Source organism: Podarcis liolepis (assembly GCF_965112155.1).
Source record: "Podarcis liolepis genome assembly, chromosome: 2".
NCBI classification, from domain to species: Eukaryota; Metazoa; Chordata; class Lepidosauria; order Squamata; family Lacertidae; genus Podarcis; species Podarcis liolepis.
Genome location: NC_139555.1, coordinates 70970828 through 70990113, shown reverse-complemented (window position 1 = coordinate 70990113; position 19286 = coordinate 70970828). Strand labels below are relative to the sequence as shown.

General features: G+C 46.1%; 1 long non-coding RNA gene across 4 annotated transcripts in view; it reads right to left on the bottom strand.

Moving 5' to 3' along the window:
- LOC310700018 overlaps positions 1–19286 on the bottom strand; it is a 75418-nt gene that overhangs the window by 25927 nt on the left and 30205 nt on the right. For 2 of the 4 annotated variants that reach the window (XR_014522359.1, XR_014522360.1), the window contains exon 8: positions 18114–18269. This is a non-coding gene — a long non-coding RNA (uncharacterized lncRNA). Of the gene's footprint in view, positions 618–18085; positions 18270–19286 lie in introns of those variants that run through there. The other 2 variants (XR_014522361.1, XR_014522362.1) reach the window with 2 other exon arrangements.

The window sequence follows — 19286 nt, the reverse complement described above, 5'->3', positions numbered from 1 at the left end:
AAAGATTCCCTACACCTTCCCTATGTTGGGATAATCATAGTGATTCACTTTTCCCATCCACCAAATTAACAATGAGTAAAGGATGCTTCCCAGTTTTGAAACGTTACTGAGGTACTTTCCAAAATGCATTCTTATCTCTCTTTGAATTATATACAGTAGTATCATATCATTTTTGCTAGTACAAAGCCCCTCCAGCCTAATTCACATTTCACTTTTTAATTTTACCCCTTTGTTCCTGGGATGCTCCCTAACAAACTTTCCCACTTGCCTGAGGCTTCCTGAGATCACAGCTTGAAGATAGCGATGGGGAGTTTACCAGTTCCCATTAAGGCAGTGCTAGATTAACCTCCTCAGTTGCACCCATTCTTTTTATCCAGTCTTATCCTCCTCCCTTCTCCCAATTCTCAGTCAACATCAAATCTATCAGTTCTGTCAAGGAGTAGTTTCGGTGTTAGCTTCACAGCAACATCCTGTAGGTTTCCAATCCCTTCCTGGCAGAGATGGCTGATGTCATCAAACAGCAGCCAAGACAAACACTGCAGTCGGAAGGACCTGACATGCCTGTTTAGCTGTCCAACCACCTCACGACATCTCCAGGTGATGGGCCAGTTTCAGTGCTAGGATTAAAGTGGATATAGAGTTTGGTAAAATAAGAAAATGTGAAGGGATAATTATGTCTTTGGGGAGTTGGGGAACTTGGCAGCAGCCCAGTACAGGGATTACAGGCTGATAAGGTCTCCTTCATTCTCACTCTCAAGCAATACATGAACTAGAAGGGGGAAAGTCTGTCTTTTCCATAGCAAGATATGGAGGAATACATGATGATGTGGAAGGGTGAAGGTGGGAGTCAAGAATTTCCAGCACTTCTGTGGTCTGCTTGCAAGAAAATCACAATAACAATAAGGACTGCTAAGTGTCAGCTTTCCACTGCAGAGGCATGTGGAGACAGCCTTGTGATATGTGCTGGAAGCTGAAATACTTTGCCACCACATATTGTCATGCAGAGATTCCAAAGCATAGCCTCTACAAAAGCAGACATGTTCCATGGCCTCTGTGTTCCAGATTGTGAGGGTCCTGGACAGGGCTGGCCCACCTATTAGGTGCAGTGAAGCTACCTCTTCAGGCAGCAGAAGCCCCTGAGGCAACGCCAATTTCTCGTAAGATCTCACAAGATCTTGCTGAAATCACGTGAAACCTTGCAGAGGGCATGAGAGCTCACTGGAAATTGGCACCAATGCCAATGCTGTTTCCCTGCCAGCGGTGGAGATGGCAGACCCACTGGTAATGTTATGGCAGCAGTGGCAGGGCAGGGCAGCACTTTCTGTTTTTGGGACACATAGCCCCTAGTCCTAGACAGCCATATCACATCAATACAGTAGAGAAGGGATAATCAGCATAAAACACTATCTCACTCTGCTTTTCCAAAAGCTTTGGCAGACAGGTGTGTCTTGACCTGCCGACAAAAGAAATCTGATTGTGTCCAACTTCAGCACAATTCCTTTTTAAATATGCTCTTTCTGGGATTAGCGACATTGTTATGTAGCCAATCAGAATGGACTATGTGAAGATGGTACTACCGTCAAAGAAGCCTAACAACAACAGCATTAACAATAATAATAATAATAATAATAATAATAATAATAATAATAATAATAGAAGAAGAAATGTTTTTATTAAAGTTTTCACAATATAATTAAAAGAACAAACTAATCTACAAGAAACAAAGAAAAGAAACTAAAGAAAGAAGAAGCAGAAACTACAAAATCCTCTTTCACCACTATATCTTAACTTTCATCTCCTATAGTGGAAGGTGTGCTCTCCTAGCTCCCACCTGGGTTCATCCCTCTCTTCTCACAGCCTCTCTCCTTGTGAGATCTCCCCATACCCGCCTTTCACCCGGGTCCTCAAACTGTCCTTCATCTATATTCAGTCCTTACCAAAATACAATGAGAGAAGCCCAGTTAGAGTGGGGATAAAACTTCACTTTAAACATGCAAATAATTTCATGCTCTTTTGGATCAGCCTTGTGCAACAATCAATCCTTAGCAACAGCCTGAATTTTCTTCCTAAGCATATTAAGAATCAGAATAAGGTTTAAAGGGATTTGTAAAGTCCGCTTTCAGCTTCCTGATCTGGCTGTGACTGAGGACACATCCAAAAGATCCTTTTCATTTCCTAAGTTGCTTTCTGTCTTCTTCGGTCATTAAATTGAAATGCATCACCCCTTCCCCATGGCTCCCAGTTTCTGTGCTTCTCAGTGTTTATTATGTCTAAACCATTATTATTAAATTCCTGGGTAGGGGATGGGGTGATGGGGTGGTGGTATAACCAGACTGTATAAAATAAGATACATTTATGGGAAATATAATCTAAGCAATACAAACAAGATTTCCATTCTAAAACCTGAATTTTCTTGTAACAGGATTTCTGATATTTACATGTGGTTAAGAATTTTTAGGCCTTTAGAGAGCAATGTCATAAGGGCTGGGTAAAAAACACAGCAGAGCCTGGAGTGGCAGCTGGGGTGAGAGTCCTGGGTCTTTTCATGGTTCTGTTATAATAAACTCCTTTAAATTTGGGGTGTTGAGCCTTGTCAAAGCCTCACAATCTAAGATGATAGTAATGCTCATGTCAGACCTCAGGGCTCTATATGACTTGGCTTTAAACTCATACATGAAGACCGAGAAGGCAGGCAAGGAATGGGTGTTGCTGCTTTAGCAGCTTGGCTTGGGATAGCTGACCTTGGCTCTAAGGAACCTCGAGATCCTTGGGGGAAAGATAGGATATAAATGTAAAAATAAATAAAATATAAACAAACAAATAAAAAAGACACAAGGCCACCATGTTACTGAAGCTAAGCAGGTCTGGGTCTGGTCAGTGCCTGGATGGGTGGCTTCCTGGGAACCACATGGGAACATTGGGTTTCATAACAGATGAAAGATGGGGATATATATGAAACAAATATAGATACTGTATGACTGGGATTGCTATGGTTTTTTTACTTGATTTTTAATCAACACTACAAGGAATAGGCCATCAAGCAATAAAAAAAGCTTGGGCATTTAGGGAAATAAGTAAAAACAACTGGGCAGGTGGCAGACTGTGATGTGGAGCTGTCAACTTTTCAGGGAGCAAAACCCTGGTTACCTGAAAGAAAAGTTTCTAACAACAACAATTAATTTGTACCCCGCCCATCTGACTGGGTTGCCCCAGCCACTTTGGGCCAGCAGAGGTTTCTTACTTTACCAAGAGAGGTACAATTGCTGGGGATCTAAAGCAACACTTTCATTCTCTTTTGCCTGAGGGCCAGCTCTTAAGTGGAAACACTGATACATGAAATTCATAGCAGACAAAGCTCCCCGCCCCCAACAGAACAGAGAAAAGGCTAATTGTCAAGCCTTCTTGTGGTAGGTTCTGTGAATGACATAATCACAAGGTTTCAAGGTTTCAAACAAATGCCTGCCTCTTACATCACAAAACAGAGGTGACACAGATGGGTTGCCACCTCAGCCACCCAAAGATCAGCTGGGGCTGATGGGATTTGTAATCCAAACTTCCTAAGGGCACTATGACGGGGAAGGCTGTCATAGAAGAACTGGCTCACTTTATCCTGGGGAAAGCACTTCATTTGTACTGAGAAACATGACATTCCCCAAAGTCTGTTTCTGAATTCAATTTTTGTGCAATCGCTTTGCTGGACAAATAATCTGACGCTGGGTTTATGATTATTTAACACATCAAAATCCCCAGTGCTGCTGCTTTACTCTCCCTCTCCCGGAAAAGAGCTATTTGATAGTGCATATTTACACATTCCCGTTTTTCTTTTTTCCGGCGTGGAAGGAGCAACCAAATCTCTGTTTCCTTTTCTTATGCTGCAGCAGTCAGGAGGGAAGAAATATTTAGGAACTTGCCATACACAACCAGCAACATGATCCTGTCCCCCTGCTCCTCAAGTATGACTCTCCTGTAGATAAATATCATTGCTCCAGCAGGACATATAATTAAAGCTCCGGTTCTGACTCCAAACACCGTGGACTGTCAAAGAAGGAAACCCACAGAGGCTACTTTGGCACAAGAGTTGTCCTGTAAAGCCTTTTCTTCAATGGAAATACCATTCTGAGAAAAACTTCACCTGTTGAAGTTTCCATTCCAACTGCAAAGCATGTAGATTTATATGTGACACAAAGCTAAGCACATGCAAATTTGTCTCCACTTTTGCAAGTGGGGCAGAGGCCAATCCAGATGCAGTGTACTTGGACACAGAAAATCCTGCTGGCAATCCCCCCCTTAAAATGCTATTGGTTGAATAAGGACTTACTTCCTAATAAGAATGGTTAACTGTTCAGATCCAAATATCCTGACTTACTGAGTTCAAGTCAAAACTCTGGCGAGAGATTTAGAATTAATCTGCTATTGGATCCAGGCCATCTATATTAAAATTAATTTTCTACCTCTGACTCAAACCTAATTAAATGGCCCATGGTAGTTCTATTAGGACAGCATAAAGGCAATAATTTCTGCAATTAAAATACAGTGGTACCTCGGGTTAAGTACTTAATTCGTTCTGGAGATCTGTTCTTAACCTGAAACTGTTCTTAACCTGAAGCACCACTTTAGCTAATGGGCCTCCTGCTGCTGCTGCGCCACTGGAGCACAATTTCTGTTCTCATCCTGAAGCAAAGTTCTTAACCCGAGGTACCATTTCTGGGTTAGCGGAGTCTGTAACCTGAAGCGTATATAACCTGAAGCGTATGTAACCCAAGGTACTACTGTACCTGCTTTAGAAGAATTAACTTTTTATACAAAATCTTTCCAATATCAATTAATGAATGGCAAAGCTTGTAGATAAATTTGACTGGAACAACAAAAAAGCAGGAATTTCCAAGAAGGAGGCACTGCTCTGCCTGGTTCATTGAGTTGTTGTTGCTGCTGCTGTTATGCTTTTCAGCATAATGCTCTTTAAACCAGCCTTTAGGAAAAAGACAATTTTTTAATTGGGAAGATTTAAAACCTGAACACACTTTAATCCCTTTACAGATTAAAAAGAAAGAAAGATTACAGGGAATTAAGAAACATGTTATCATAAATTAGATTTTTAAAGTTTGGGATAAATATTTAAGTATGTACTAAGATCAAGCTTTGTTGAAAAAGCCTCAGCTATACATAATGCATATGCATAAATCCACTCTTGAACATAATATCTTTAAAGAATGGGAAGCAAGAGATATAATTCGATTCAGGGATTTAATTAAAAATAATAAGTTTCTTCCCTATGAGGAACTAATAAAATGAATAGAAGTATATCAGCTTCAATTGTGCAATGTGTACATATCAGATAATTATTTCTATATTATTGGTTGAGACCACCCACTTGATTTTAAAATGTACTCATACACTCGGAGGCAAAGGACGTTTTGATGAATATCTACTGATATTTCTATGTAAGTATGAGTCCTACACTTGCGTTGATAAATGGAAAAAAAGATGGAACAAAGCACAGACCAAGGGATTTCTCTGGCAGCAGGGCCTCCTTATGCATACTATATACTTATCTTCTGCTTTGTCTGTGGGAGGGATTGTTATAATCTGCTGGTGCAGTGTTCCCATTTTCAGGGTGCCGCTCTGCTCCCCGCCCCCATGTTTGAGAGTTCTTTGTGCATCTTAGAGTCATACTTTGAAATATGGTCTATTTGGTAACCTTGCTCTGCTGCTGTGTGTATAGTGCCATGTCCTTGCAGCTCCAGTTACAGGAATGGAACTGAGTTTGGAGACGGTTGGCTTATCTACACTTAACTTTTGCCCTGCACTTTCCAGGCACAGACTGGCACTTTAAAGCCCCATGTCTGAGCACTCTCTTTCTCTCCCTTCTTTGGCTTTGGAGCTTTCCTGTGAAAACTTGCTCTTTAAAGCTAAAGTATAACAAACAGCAATTTGGGGTTTAGGTGGATTGAAGTTTGCTCTGATTCAGTGGTAAAGAGCGCATTTTCACAGGGAAAGCTCCAGAACTTTATATGATTTATGCTGCATTTGTGATGTTCTATTATGTTATTATTATTTATTGTTTGTAAGCTACTTTGGGATTCATTTGAATGAGAAGTGGCATAAAAATATAACAAATCAAATTATCCAATTTCATATTTTGCTGTTAGCCTTGGTTCTCTGTTGCTTGTGCAAGGTGTCCTGTTTATGCTGAGTTCCCCATCACCAAGTTTCCCCTTATATCCCCTTTAAGAACATAAAGAGGAGCTTGCTGAATCAGGTCAGTGGCCCCCCCAGTCCAGAATCCTGTTCTCACAGTGGCCAGCCAGATGCCTATGGGAAGCCCTTTTGCAGGGGTGTAACTAGGCTTTATTTCACCTGGTCAAAGACCCAGTTTGGCACCCCCCATGTGCATTTGCAAACACACACACACAAGCTGGGAGCGTCAGTGGTGCCCCTCTGGAGGCTTTACCCAGGGCAAAACCCCCGGATAGACCTCCTCTCCCAGTTATAGCACTGCTTTCTGTAGACCTAAGAACAGCTCTATGTGTTTGTGTTCTCTTGCCAGGGCTATATATTTTGACTGGTGTGCTGTGATTAGGTTCTTCTTAAGTTTAAATACCGTAACTCATTGTGTATTGATGGGGAGGAGGGGGTGCGTAGCTGAGGTCCAGCTGGGGCACTTGACGTGCTTCATCAATGATTTCTATGGCTATGCATTTAGTTAATGGTAGTGGTTTGGTTAGCAAAACGTATACCAGCTGGGGAGAATGAATTTTGGATAGAATTCAGACTAAACTGGACATTTCCCTGATTCTTAATCTCCATCTCTGCCCACATTTTATGTGCATCTCAGACCTAAACAGGTATAAATAGATAATTAGCTGGTAATCCTAAGGTGGTGGTGGTGGGGAGAAGCAGCAAGGAGCAGTTCATGAGAAAGTTGCTTGTTTTCCTTTGTGTTTGCATTTTTTCACAATTCAAATCAGTGTGTGGGGTGTGCGCGCGCGTGAATCAAAATCCATCAGTTGCCTATATATATATATACGAAAGCAAATATATATATATATATATATATATATATATATATATATATATATATATATATATTGCTTTCGTAGATTTTCACGGGTACAGGAATGCAGGTTTTGGTGTCTTCGGGTGTCTTCCCGTGTAAGAGTTGGGGTGTCTAGGCGACGTTTCGACGAGGTCTCACTCGTCATCTTCAGGCTGGTGCTTTCGGCTTCTGTTACTGTTCCAGTAACAAGAAGCCGAAAGCACCAGCCTGAAGATGACGAGTGAGACCTCGTCGAAACGTCGCCTAGACACCCCAACTCTTACACGGGAAGACACCCGAAGACACCAAAACCTGCATATATATATATATATATATATATATATATATATGCAGGTTTTGGTGTCCTCGGGTGTCTTCCCGTGTAAAAGTTGGGGTGTCTAGGCGACGTTTCGACGAGGTCTCACTCGTCATCTTCAGGCTGGTGCTTTCGGCTTCTTGTTACTGGAACAGAGCGGGATCTCAGTGTTTGAGTTCCTATAAATACTGTAGAGGGGTGTGGTGTATTGCCTCAAAAGTTCTGGGCAGAGGGGAAGTTCCCAGGTTAGTGTTCTTTTCTTCTTTTGTTCCTTAATTACTTGAGGGATATCTTGAGTGATTTCTTGAGTGATATTCTGAGTACCACTTAGGTGGGTCATTAGGTGTGGATTAGTTGCTAAAGCCTTCGTGTCTTGACCTCTTGAATTTGTGAAGAGTTTTTCTGGGAAGATGGCTGTACTGCACTTAGTTGTGCTTTGGCTTGGCTTCGTGTATAGGGGCGAGCTGTGGTTTTGTGCCCTGTGCCAGCCAGATCTGTGTAGGGATTGCAGGGGGGTGCAGCATCCGGAGTTGCCACTATGGTTTGGTTACTGGATGGTGTCTGTAATTTATCTGTGGAGAGGGTCTGGGTTTGGGTCTGGTGTGGTTGATTGGTGGTGGCGTTCTGTGTGCCTCTGGATCTGGTGTCGGTTTTTGTGGGGAGGGCTAATTTCCAGATGTCACAAAAACCGACACCAGATCCAGAGGCACACAGAACGCCACCACCAATCAACCACACCAGACCCAAACCCAGACCCTCTCCACAGATAAATTACAGACACCATCCAGTAACCAAACCATAGTGGCAACTCCGGATGCTGCACCCCCCTGCAATCCCTACACAGATCTGGCTGGCACAGGGCACAAAACCACAGCTCGCCCCTATACACGAAGCCAAGCCAAAGCACAACTAAGTGCAGTACAGCCATCTTCCCAGAAAAACTCTTCACAAATTCAAGAGGTCAAGACACGAAGGCTTTAGCAACTAATCCACACCTAATGACCCACCTAAGTGGTACTCAGAATATCACTCAAGAAATCACTCAAGATATCCCTCAAGTAATTAAGGAACAAAAGAAGAAAAGAACACTAGCCTGGGAACTTCCCCTCTGCCCAGAACTTTTGAGGCAATACACCACACCCCTCTACAGTATTTATAGGAACTCAAACACTGAGATCCCGCTCTGTTCCAGTAACAAGAAGCCGAAAGCACCAGCCTGAAGATGACGAGTGAGACCTCGTCGAAACGTCGCCTAGACACCCCAACTTTTACACGGGAAGACACCCGAGGACACCAAAACCTGCATTCCTATACCCGTGAAAATCTACGAAAACATATATATATATATATATATATATATGAGAAATGCTTTTGTTACTGGGACAACTAATAGCTCATCGTGTTCTTGTTTAATGGCAAGAACTGTATTTCCACCTTCTAATTATACACTGCACTATCTGAAATACACTAATCTTGAGAAAAATTCACTAGACCAGAAAATTTCACCATTGCAGTAGCTTACAATGTTAAGTGGTTTTTTTAATGTACTGCAAAATATACAAAATGTGATTTATGTTTTTACCACAAGTGTCAGTATTCCTATGAATGAAGACTGATAGATTTCCAGACCTGTTATATAAATCACCCGATAAAACTATGCTGAAGAGTCCTCACTATAAGTCATTTCCAATATTCAACCACTAAACCATTCAAAATAAAGTGCTTGTCTATTCTGTTTCCCTATTCTGTTCCCCACCCCCATCTTCTTTCTCACTCATTTACCTTGTTTACTTCTTTCATAAAACATTGGTTTTGTACATTTTGCAGTTTTCTCCACCCTCTATAGTCCAATGTTCTAATCTTTTTTCTTGCAGTTTCTAATCCTCACTAAACCCTTTATTTGTGCTTCAGTTCTAACTCCCTTACCACATTCAACAATGCCAATCTCTCTTCATTCCTTTTCTTAATCAGGAATGAAATTTTTATTAATGAATAACCCCTGAACAAAAGCTTTAGTCATATTCCACACAGCCATTAAATGTACCTCCTCTGTTTTATGTATTTGGGGTGGATGATGGGTGGGTAGCAGCCCTCACTTACAACAACCTTTCTCTTCCAGTAAAGTAAAATTAATGGAATATCCACACATTCCCATTTGGAGAGAAAGCATATTTAAAAATTGACAGATGTCTGCTCCTACGGCCAGGTAACCAACCACAGACATATTGATTGCATGAACTCACTCTCAGACTAGATATACACTGTCCCTCAAGACCAATGACCTTCACCAAACTGGAGACTTAGGACTTATCCAGACATATAAGCCCCAAACCTTCAAAGTATTTAACTGGTACAGCACAGCATGCAACCCAAAAGGGAAAGTGTTTTAAAGGCTTTTGGGCTTTGTGACTTCAAAGCAACCCCCTTCCTGCTGGGCCCCTGCTAAACTGTCAGCTACAATTCAGCACTTGGCTATACTTCCTCTACCTTGTTTTTTTTGTTTTTTTTAGAAGTGCAACTTCACCAAGGGCAGCTTTCTGTATTTCTGTTTTCTGCCTGGCTCCAATCTGCACCGGTAATCTTCAAACCCCAAACCAGGGGGTAGGCGTGAGAATTGCAGGAGGCCACAAATGGAACTGAGGAAAGCCAGCCCTGTCAGGATTGTGCCCCGATCCCTTTTGCAGGGATTTCCAATCAAATGTGGAAATACAGCTGAATGTTCCCAAAAGGCACGCAGAATGAAAAGAGACTGGCTTTTCCAGGAAGAATAGTTGTGCTATGGGAGGACCACTTGCTTACTGACCCCTTTTAGATAGGGTATGTGCTGACAAGATCTAAATGCTGGGGCAGGCCAGATTTTGATCCTCTTGAAACAAATGGGTTAATTTGGAGACTATGATCTGGCTCTTACACAGGCACTGGTTTAGCAGGTACACAGGTGTTCATTGTAGGAAAGGGGCCAGAAATAGAACTCCTCAGAGGAGCCTCTTCAGTCTAGTGATGGTGCTGTCACATACACAAGTAAGGTAAAGGTAAAGGACCCCTGGATGGTTAAGTCCAGTCAAAGGTGACTATGGGGTGCGGCGCTCATCTCGCTTCAGGCCAAGAGAGCCAGCAACAGCTTCTCAGATCATGTAGCCAGCATGACTAAACTGCTTCTGGTGCAACGGAACACCATAACGGAAGCCAGAGCGCACGGAAACGCCATTTACACATGTGTCTTCCCAGTAAGGGTAGCACAATCAGCAGCTGATGGCTTATGTCACAGACAAGTCCCATTCAAGACATCCAACCCATTTTAACCTAAGCTTGTGCCCTTAGCTTCTGCATCAGAACTTCTGAATATAGCCTACATAGATACGAATTGCACACACAGAGGCTCTGGGTTGTATCCAACAAAGTTCTACTCAGGTTGTTGTTGGCATCCATCTGTCTTGACAGACAATGGAGTGCACCCTTGCATTTGGTGGATTAGCAGCACCAAAATGACCTCCCCATGACACAAGCCTGGGCAGTGTGTATGGAGGTCCTGGGCTGCCCAGACAACAACACCCCCTCTCAGCTTCACTGATGTGGTGCAAAGGAAAGCAGAGCAATATGTTTGGCACCAGCACGGCTGCAAGAGTTGCCAAAAGAGGCATACAAAGTGCCATCCAAATTGTCTTAGGGACTCCAATCCTGATTTGTGTAGGGTTTACGCCTTAGCCTTTTCTTCTCCCAAAGATATCCTGCAATGCAGCAGAGGTTTAGGGTCAGAGTTTTCCTTCTCTGAGATGGGCTACCTTCTCAGGTTGACGAGCCCCATCTGCCCTCACTTCCCTCTACAGCATGTGCAGAAACTGCCTTCTTGATGATTGGACCCACTATTGGTGTTGTCCGCTCAATCTACTGGAGCCTCTCTTCGCAGGAAGTCCCTAACTCACCAATGGTGTGATACCTATCGGCTACCCTTACCGGGTTTATCTGGCCAGTTGAAGCCATTTCCTGGTGTGTGGCCGCTGTCACACGCTGACAGTTTCTAGGAGCCACAGATGAGAGCTGAGTGCAGGGTGGGGACCAAAGCTGGACAAACTACCCCAGAAGGAGCATCGTGTGTCTCCCGCCAGAATTACTACCACTCCCCTAACAACCCATACAGACAGTATACCCACTGAAATGAATGGGCCTAAGTTAATCACATTCCTTTATACCAGACCAAGAAAGGGCTCATTGTAGTCCTTCTTTGTGAAGTATAAATACCGTGAAAAATATAGGAAGCACCTGACACAGCTGACAGCAATTCTTATGGCGTAAGAGTCTGTCCCGGATGAACATTAAATACACAAACGATTACTCTGGGTGAGGAAAATGTGGTAGCTGCCTATTCAAGGGGAGGGTTGGGGAGCCAGGCTTTTCAACCTCACTGTTTCCCATGGGCTGAGAACCTGTATCAGCAGCTAAAACACTTATGGTAAAACTACATTTGTCCTCTAGGCAGGAATTAGTAATAAAAATAAGATCAGAAACTTCTCCTCTGACTCGATCACTCATGCTATTTGTTTTATCTCATGCACACCCTCACTTTTTGCTGATTATGGAGAGAACCAAAGAACGAAACAAACAGATTAGGAGAATCAGTGCAACAGAATGGAAGTGGGCTTGCTAAACTGAGAGAAACACAGTTTGTTTGCCCTTATTCAGCCAGGTACCAATTTAAGCTGCCATTTTGAATGCAGTGAGGCAGTGGTGGGCTCTCAAATTTCAGCAGCGCCCCTGTGCAACGCCAAATCCCCCCCCCCCGGCTCTCATGCTCAATTCTACAGCAGTGTTGTGGTGCCTCCTGCAGCACAGCACCCAGTGCGGCCGCCCCATTTGCACTACCCTAAAACTGCCTCTGAATGAGGGCCAAATCACAAGCGATGCCCTGTATGATGGTGGTGATTATTTTTTTAAAACCTGCCTGTTATGTACTGAGAACAATAGGATCCAAATTGCAGCAGTCTGATTAGTCCTAGAACAATAGGATTCAGAATGCAGCAGTCTGATTGGTCCTAGAACAATAGGATTCAGAATGCAGCAGTCTGATTGGTCCTAGAACAATGCAGCAGTATGATTGGTTGGCAGGAACCACCCAATCCTGCTCCAGATAGAAGTGAATCCACAACCTGATTGGCTTACAGTAGAATTCCGGAATTAGCCAATCATGTGCAGCCCATTGTGTAAATAATGTATATAAAGCAGATACTGTGAGGGGACATTCATCCATTCCTCCTCACCACTATGAGCTGAATAAAGAGCATGAAATCACTTTGCGACTCTGAGTATATTTCACTGGCGACGAAGGTGGGATCCCGCTGAGCTGACTGCCACACACAGCACCGCAGCAACGCCACCTGCCGCACCGCTGCCTCGCACCGTGTATCCAGGCTTCAGCTCCGGGACACAAGGAACTCAGAATGGCAGCCATAAGCAGCTTCTCGCCATTCAACCCAGCATCTGGAGACTGGGAAGCGTATGCCTCCCGTTTCACCTTCCTCCTAGAAGCCAAAGGGGTCACTGACGAAGAAGACGCCAAGAAGAGGGCGATATTCTTCAGCGTCTGCGGAGAGGAGACGTTTGAAATCGCCCGGGCTCTCCTTGCGCCTGAAGACGTCGCTACTGTTCCATACAAAACAATAATGGAACAGCTGAAGGGGCACTTTTCGCCGCAGCCCTCAGTGGTGGCTCGTCGAAATACCTTCTACGCAAAGCGACAAGCCCCTGGGGAAACCATAACGGGGTTTGTGACCTCTCTCCGCCAAGCCGCCCGGTTCTGCAACTTCTCAGAGCTGGAGAACATGCTTCGTGACCGCCTCGTCGGTGGCCTGAAGGATGAGAAGCTGCAACGACGCCTCTACGCTAAGAAGGACCTAACGTTCCAGGTCGCTCTGGAGGAGGCCCTGGCAACGGAAGCTGCCGAGAGGTCGACGCAAGAGGCACGGCCGAGCCTGCCATCCCAACCGAGGGTCCACCACGAAGACCTCACCGACGACTCAGGATCCGACAGGGAGGAGGTGCACCGAGTACAGCAGCGCACTCAAGCAGCGCACAAACCACAGCTGCCTCGACGAGAAGGAGGAAACTGCGCAAGCTGCGGGGAGAGTCACGAGAGGAGGACCTGCCGTTTCCGCAACGCAGAGTGCAGGCAGCGCAGAAAATCGGGACACATCGCCCGGGTGTGTCGGGCTCGGCCCACCCGACACCAGGCATCAGAGGACCAACCCAAGAGCCCCAGGTCCCGGGGCCCAACGCACCAAGGCAACTCGACGGAGCTCACGGACTGCCAGGTATACCAGTTGCCCCACCCCAACGTAGAGAAAATTTATGTAGAGGTACAGATAGAGGGGGCCCCATGCCGCATGGAGCTTGACACAGGTTCAACTCTATCCATAATCTCGGCAAGGACCTTAAGGAAACTGTGTCCTACTGGGGGTCCCAAACTCAGGCCGGCCCCATTCACCCTACGGGACTTCCAGAAACGTAAGGTCCCCACAATGGGGGTGGGGACCTTCAGGGTGCAATACCGAGGGCGGACGCGGCAACTGGACTTGCTTGTGGTCAAGGGCCCCTACATTAGCTTACTGGGATTGGCATGGTTTGGACCACTGGGGCTAGCCATCACCGGGGTGAACCACACTACCTTACAAGTGGACGTGGACGCCATCTGCAAGGAATTTCCAGGGGTTTTCGACGGGAAATTGGGACAGTATACGGGCCCCCCCATTGCGCTACAGCTTGACCCCGCAGTACGACCGGTCAGGCTCAAGGCCCGCCGGGTCCCATTCGCCTTGAAACCCCGTATAGACGAGGAATTGGACCGACTTGTGGAACAAGGAGTGCTGGAGCCGGTGCCTAATGCCCCCTGGGAAACCCCAATCGTCACACCCGTCAAGCCTAATGGTTCGGTCCGCATCTGCGCAGACTACAAATGTACCATAAACAAGGCCCTCACGGCCCATGCATACCCAGTGCCAGTGGTCAGCCATGTCCTTGCCACCCTGGCTGGGTCGAAAATTTTTGGCAAGCTGGACTTGGCCCAAGCATATCAACAGCTGCCAGTAGATGAGGCCACAGCAGAGGCACAGACGATTGTGACGCACAGAGGAGCGTTCAGGGTAAAGCGGCTGCAATTCGGGGTCAGCGTGGCACCAGGCATATTCCAGAATCTAATGGACTCGCTCCTTAAAGGGATTCCTGGCGTCACCCCCTTCTTCGATGATGTGTTGATTGCCGGGCCCACACCAGAGGAGTTCGAGGACCGCCTCCGCACCGTTCTACACCGTTTCCAGACGGCGGGTCTCAAGGTGAAGAGGGAAAAATGTCTACTAGGAGTGCCTCAGGTGGACTTTCTGGGATTTATGGTGGACGCAGAAGGGGTCCACCCGACTGGGGACAAGGTACGGGCCATTTGTGATGCCCCAGCGCCCAAGAGCAAGACTGAACTTCAGGCCTTCTTGGGACTACTGAACTTTTACCATTCCTTCCTTCCCCACAAGGCGGCGGTAGCGGAGCCCCTACACAGACTCCTAGACAAGCGGGCCCCTTGGGTGTGGGGCCAGCGCCAGGAGGCCGCATTCCAGGCAGTCAAGGACTTGCTTGTCTCAAACTCTGTCTTGGCACACTTCGACGAGAGGCTGCCGGTGGTGCTAGCATGCGACGCCTCACCCTATGGCATTGGCGCTGTCCTGGGGCACCAACTCCCGGATGGAAGAGAGGTACCGGTGGCGTACTTTTCCCAGACACTCAACGCAACCGAGCGGAACTACTCGCAAATCGACAAGGAGGGTCTGGCAATCGTGAAGGGAGTAAAAAAATTCCATGATTTCTTGTACGGGCGGCCCTTCACCGTGGTGACTGACCACAAGCCGTTGCTTGGCTTGTTTGCCCCCGAAAAGCAGACCCCCCAAGTGCTGTCTCCTCGTGTCCTCAGGTGGTCAATTTTCCTTGCCAGCTACCAGTATGCACTGATTCACCGACCTGGGAAGGTGATGGGCCATGCGGACGCCCTCAGCAGGCTACCACTACCAGAAACAGGCCCTGACCCAGCACCTGCACAAGAGGTTATGAGCCTGGAGCTGCTTCCCGACCGCCCCATTCAGGCACAAGAAGTTGCCCACCATTCCAAGAAAGATAGGGTCATCTCCCGAGTCCTGGACTGGGTGTGGAGGGGATGGCCCAGCAGCAGCCCCGGGCCAGAATTCGCCGGCTACACAACCCGCAAACATGAACTGTCGGCCCACAAGGGGTGCCTGTTATGGGGAAGCAGAGTCGTTGTTCCCCAGCCCCTCCGCAAAAGGGTCCTCACAGCCCTACACGAGACACACCCAGGGGTAGTAAGAATGAAGGCCCTTGCCAGGAGTTATGTGTGGTGGCCGGGGATCGATGGAGAGATAGAGGCCTGGGTCAAACACTGCCAGGCCTGCCAAGAATCCCGCCCAGATCCCCCAAGGGCCCCAGTCCAGTCCTGGGAGTCCGCCCGAGCACCATGGTCACGCCTGCATGTGGATTTCGCTGGCCCCTTTCAGGGGAAAACATTCTTCATAGTGGTGGACTCCTACACCAAATGGCTGGAAGTCGCACTGGTACCGTCCACTTCCACGTCCGCAGCCATCCGGGTACTACGCAGGCTGTTTGCAACCCACGGGCTCCCTGACACTCTCGTCTCAGACAATGGGACTGCATTTACGTCAGGAGAATTCCAAACCTTCACAGCACAGAACGCCATCCGCCACATCCGTTCGGCGCCGTTCCACCCTGCCACCAATGGCCAAGCAGAACGCATGGTGCGGACCACCAAGGACACCCTTCGCCGCATGACGCAAGGGGACTGGGAGTACCGCCTTGCCACATTCCTTCTAGCACAGCACAGCACCCCCAGCTCAACGACTGGCCGGAGCCCCGCTGAACTACTAATGGGTCGGCGCCTTGCAATCAGATTGGACCGCCTTCACCCCGATAGAGCTCAGGATGAGGTAGTGGTGGGGAAAGGCAGGAACCCCCGGACCTTCGAGGCCCAGGACCCAGTGTACGCAAAGAATTTTGGGGCAGGCCCAGCATGGGTACCCGCCACAGTCACCAGGGTCACTGGCCCAGTGTCATACGAGGTGCTAACGGATGGGGGGCAATGCTGGCGCCGCCACTGCGACCAGATACGGCGACGATTCCCGGGAGAAACCCAGGATGAGGACAGGTCAGAGGAGTCCCAAGGGAACAGCGGGGAAGTGAGGCCCATAGAGCAGGAGGGGCCAGCAGGAGAGGCAGAATCAGTAAATACAGAGAGGACCCATGAGGCCGAAAGGACACCAGAACCAGAACCACGACTGAGCGAGCCGGTTGCACCAGACCAAACAGCCCCATCACAGCCAGCATCCTTGGAACACGAGCCAGAACCTGAACCCCGGACCAGGGAACACCACAGGCCGCAACGCACACGTAGGCCGCCGGCATACCTTGAGGACTATGAATGCGACCTCCCGGGCAGGACTGGAACTTAGAGGGGAGGGGTGTTATGTACTGAGAACAATAGGATCCAAATTGCAGCAGTCTGATTAGTCCTAGAACAATAGGATTCAGAATGCAGCAGTCTGATTGGTCCTAGAACAATAGGATTCAGAATGCAGCAGTCTGATTGGTCCTAGAACAATGCAGCAGTATGATTGGTTGGCAGGAACCACCCAATCCTGCTCCAGATAGAAGTGAATCCACAACCTGATTGGCTTACAGTAGAATTCCGGAATTAGCCAATCATGTGCAGCCCATTGTGTAAATAATGTATATAAAGCAGATACTGTGAGGGGACATTCATCCATTCCTCCTCACCACTATGAGCTGAATAAAGAGCATGAAATCACTTTGCGACTCTGAGTATATTTCACTGCCCCTCCTCCCCAGAGCAGCTCAAGATGGCAGACAGCACCATGATAAAAGCAATAAACATTTTTTTAAAAAAATAAAAACCAAACACCCTCACAACAAGTAATTTGAAAGTTGCCAGAAACAATATATCCCACTCTTTTCCATGACATTTTTCTCTCTTTAAAATGTAGCTATGGAGGCTGAAACATAAAGTGGAAAACCTTCTTAACTTTTCTCCCTCTGGCATTTCCCTCCCTCCTCCATGCAGATCTTCTGGTTTTGAAGGCACTCTTTGTAAAAGGTGTGGGGGAGTCATTAGCAAACTACCTGCAACTGAGTATCACATGTAGTGTGGTCGCTTGCTAGTGGAAGTAATCACCATTGAAATCAATGGGGATTTAGGATTGCATTTAGGACAAAAGTGCTAGATTAACTGCTGTTCGCTAGCACGGCTGAGTTCCCTGAATAAGCACTTGCAATGGGCTAAGTAACCTCACCAGGTGGTTTTGTCTCTATATAGGTAGTGAGACAGAGCCATATTGATCTGTGTCAAAGGAACCTGCTGCAAATGAACAGTCATTTCAGCATGTCCTGAGTCACTCAGGCATATGTGAAAAAGCAAATTGGTTCAAGAATGAGGACACAGGGGTGCAGTGTGAATCGTTTTGCAATTAATGGCTTGCTCACACTGTCCACCCACAGCGCCCCATGTGATAATGATCCTATTTTGGTTTTCAATAGACTCTTTCAAATCCTCACCTATATAAGATTTTTTTCTCACCTCATGTTCCTAAGACTTAGGATATATTTACCCCTTTTCATCCCTCCCCCCCCACCCCTCCATGTTCTACTTACCACTTTCTAATTTCAGTGCCATTTGCACAATACCTTTAAAAAGCCGAAGAGAATTGTGGAATCTCTTTGACTCTCCCCAAACCCACCACTGCCTGCAGTTCTATGCTGAGCAGGGAGGGCTCATCACCTCTTGTTGTTCGCTTGTCTAGATGCATTAGCTTCATCTTGGTGCTTTGTGTAGAGGAGGAGCTGTAGAAAGAGCTTGAAGGGGGTCTAATGAGCTCTTAATCACTTTACTTCACTTTACTTCACTCTGGCAGCAAAGGTGCTCTTTCATCTTGCTTTATTGGACAGGGGGTTGTTGCACTGTGAAAGACAGCCTCTGGGGCAATGAGATTTTTCCATTCCCACCCTGTGACTTGTTCCTTGAGGATGAAGACTGTGCTGCCAAATTTCAAATATCCAAAGTAAATAAACATTGTTTGGCTTTGGGGGCCTGCTTTGTGAAGTCCTACGCCCCAGAAATAAAGGATCTTCTCCTTTATGTTCTACTTTCCTAGATAATGAGACAGCCCTTAAAATAGGGAACTTCTGGCAACCTCACCAAAAGGTAACCAGAGAATATGACACAGATAGCCTGAATTCAGCAAACATCATTGATGGGAATTCAGAATGTGTGGGAGGGGAACCAGAATCTGCAATCTATGCTGTGAAACGGTATGTTATAGAAAATAGTGATCAATGTAACAAAAATATATTATTATTTAATTATTTCTATCATGGCCCACAAAAAACAACTTTTCAAAGGTGGGTTAGAATCATAAATGGCAAGAAAAAACCCCGCAAAAAGTTCAAACAAAACAAATTTAAAAACCAAACAGCAGCACAGGAGTAGATAAAGCAGCTTGTCTTTCCCCTCTTCCCATAGGGAAGACCAAAATTGCTACTTGTTTAGAATTCTGCAATGTGTCTCTCTTGTTCCCTCAGTAAAGGGCATCACAGCAAGAAAATAACAAATGTTTTTCACAGGTATATGTAAGATCATGCCAACATGGATGGGAACGAGATATTACTACAGCATATCAGTGGTGAAATTAAACTTTTATTGCCACCATGTAACCAGTACAGATGTTTACAAAGGATTTACAAAGGAAGGATTTATAATTATATATTTATTTGTGCCCCGCCTTTTCACCTGACAGGGACTCAAGATGACTGACAGATAAAATAGAAACAGCTAAAAATACAGGTTTACAATGGATTTAT